The sequence below is a fragment of the Lissotriton vulgaris genome, chromosome 12 (assembly GCF_964263255.1).
Source record: "Lissotriton vulgaris chromosome 12, aLisVul1.2, whole genome shotgun sequence".
Classification (NCBI taxonomy): domain Eukaryota; kingdom Metazoa; phylum Chordata; class Amphibia; order Caudata; family Salamandridae; genus Lissotriton; species Lissotriton vulgaris.
Genome location: NC_141700.1, coordinates 88,577,425 through 88,580,442, shown reverse-complemented (window position 1 = coordinate 88,580,442; position 3,018 = coordinate 88,577,425). Strand labels below are relative to the sequence as shown.

General features: G+C 39.4%; 1 pseudogene; it reads left to right on the top strand.

Annotated features, from left to right (window-relative positions):
- Positions 1-468: 468 nt before the first annotated feature.
- On the top strand, positions 469-1,381 carry LOC147673441 (olfactory receptor 1M1-like; annotated as a pseudogene).
- The last annotated feature ends 1,637 nt before the right edge of the window (positions 1,382-3,018 follow it).

Genomic DNA, 3,018 nt, shown 5'->3' with positions numbered 1-3,018 from the left:
CTCAAAGACAGAGCGGAGCCTTACATAGATATGGAGTAAACTCTACAGATCCGACTGTGTATCTGATGTGGTAATACTATGTGGTTCCCGGACATACAAACTCTGGAGAGAGATTGTCCCTTTTTTTCCTCCAGATGGGATCATCAGCTTTCTCTGTTCTCTGAGCACATTGAACATGACTGTCTCAACACTTTCTATGCTATGTATGTGTATATTCTTTGGAACTTATCAGCTCTTCAAGTGGCTGTAGTGACAGGTAAGTGATTTCCTAGTGGCCCTTGATTTAGACTGAGTATGACTAGACAATAACACTTATTGCCCAGCACCAGACATAAATACTTCCTATTGTGCAAGATTAACACCTAATATCTTGATACTAGAGTTGCAAGATACTGTCATAAAAGATTACCACTTGTGGATTGAGCTAACAAAAAATCCTCTGTTTAAATCTTTCAGATGACTCTGAAAATGGACAGAAGAAACCAGAGCTATGTTACAGAATTCATTCTCCTGGGGTTCTCCAGCCTCCCAGAATATCAGATCCCTCTCTTCTTTATCTTCCTATTTATGTATGCCTTGATGCTGTTAGCAAACCTGTTGCTCTTCATTGTTATCAGAATAGACTGTCGACTCCACACACCTATGTACTTCTTTCTGGGCATTATGGCCTTGGTAGATATTTGTACCACAACCTTCATAGTGCCAAAGCTGCTGGTGGACTTGTTGTCAGTGAAGAAGGCAATTCCGTTTGCAGCTTGCATCACACAGCTGTATTTTGGCAATGGTGGGAATTATTGGCTTTGACCGATACATGGCGATATGTCACCCTCTTCATTATAAGCGGATTATGAGTCAGAGGTTCTGTATAACATTGCTGCTCTGTGTCTGGGCAATCCTCTCTATACATTCATCGGTGTACAGTATCTTGGTCTCCATATTAATCTATTGTGGCTCCAATGAAATTCAGCACTATTGTTATGATATCCCACCTCTTTTGAAATTATCGTGTTCAGACATCTCCACCATCGAGCTTTTACTCTCAACTGTGTTTACTGCAATCTTGCTAGCATCCCCACTTTGTGTTCTACTCTCCTATGTTCGGATCGCTGTAGTCATTTTTAAAATCAAGTCCACTGATGGGAGGAAGAACGTTTTTTCCACCTGCACATCCCACTTAATTTGTGTTGTTTTAACTTAGGGACCACTTCTTTTTACATACATCCGACCATCTTCGGCGAATGACCTTGATAAGGAAATTGGCATAAGTATATTTTATGTCATGGTGAGCCCTATTCTAAATCCATTTGTATATAGTATCAGAAACAATGATGTGAAAAAGGCGTTAAAGAAAGCGAGAAATAAAATGCAATGTCATGAATAGATCTTTCTTTACACTGTCAACCATATGACCCTTTTTACCAAAAAAAAAGTGTAAAACCAGCAACAAACTATGTAGGCTGCACCTCAATCTCCAGTCAAAACAAGTATAATATCCTGTGCACAATTCTTCCAGCACCTGCCGCTGTTTGTAACCACTGTCCAAGATTACAAGATATGAGGTGGTGCACCAGAAAAGAGTTCAAATCCAGTATGAATTTCAAAGTCTCTCCTTCATTATTTTTCTTCGATAATAAAGGGTTACAATCCAGCTAATGTGTTTCATTTCATATACTCCTGGAACTTCATCAGGGCTCTAAACTGTGTAAAGCGATTATTTTTATTGACTGTGTAACTTGATAATCCATCCATATTATATACAATGAAAAGTCCTCTACATTAAAGCTTCAGACTGTTTGGTGGCCTGCGGTTGGTACCGACAAATTTCATCAAGCCCTATACGGTGATGCGTATCCATGTTTCAAGTGTTATGCGGTCTGGTTTACGCCTCTAGAAATTTAAAGGAAATACCATTACACCCCAATTCCAAATTGCAATTTGGTTTGGTTCAATAACACCATTTTGCAATTAGAAAAAAACTTTTGAATGCCAAAAAGAGGGTATCACTTTAGAGAAAGGAGTTTTGGGTCATAAAACATGATTTTATGTATCACATCACAGGATTTCCAAACACAAACTCACTTAGTACACCTGGCCCCTATGTGTCTCCACCAACACCATTCATTGCTTTCAGGAAAAAAGATCCTTTTTTCTAGGTATCCCTATATCTCTGTTGGGGTCTGAATCAATCTTAAATAAACTTGAACTTGGTATCTCATCATATAACAGCTTTTGCCTTTATGCACAAAAGTAATGTACTCAGACATTTGCCATTTATAGCCATTGTAGACCTGCCATAGACCAGTCAAACCATAGTAGGTCGATGTGACACCCAAATGTGGATGAATTCTTTCTTGAGCAAGTAAACCTCACCACATTCCTAACAATGCCATGAGGTGTTTTGGTTGTACCCTATCATTTCAAAGATAATCCATTATATGCCCTAGGTATCTCACATATTGCAGTCAGTGCAAATGCGCAGTCAAGGTTCCCCCATCAGCCAATTGCATAATAGACTTTCATGGATCCAAAGAGTTTCTTGAGTGGAGGGTGATGTTGTCAAATATGCATGGACTATTGCTCAGGTGGGCACTAAACTTTAGATACCACATCTTCATAGGAACCCATGACAATCATATGCACATTTCACTGCTGTCAACCCTGTTCAACCCTTATTCAAACTGAATCGTCAAACATGAACAAGCCACCTTAACAGCCTCCTCTTTTTAAGCCAGGCAATGCCCCTACAGCAAGCCAGGCATTAGTTATTTAGCCATTTTGTCTGTGTCTTTCTGTGCTGGTGTGAATTCAAATCTCTGCATAATTGTATTTGCAAATGTTCTTTGGTGGAATGTTCCAAGCCAAACTGTGAACCTTGCTCTTGCTCAAAAGTCGGTATGGTCCTAAAATGTAGTTATGTCATCACAGAGCTAGTTTGTGACACTAGCAATGGTATGTTTTAGTGGCTGGTGAAAGCTGACAAAGAGATTTACAGTCCCCAAGACATTTACCACATATGTG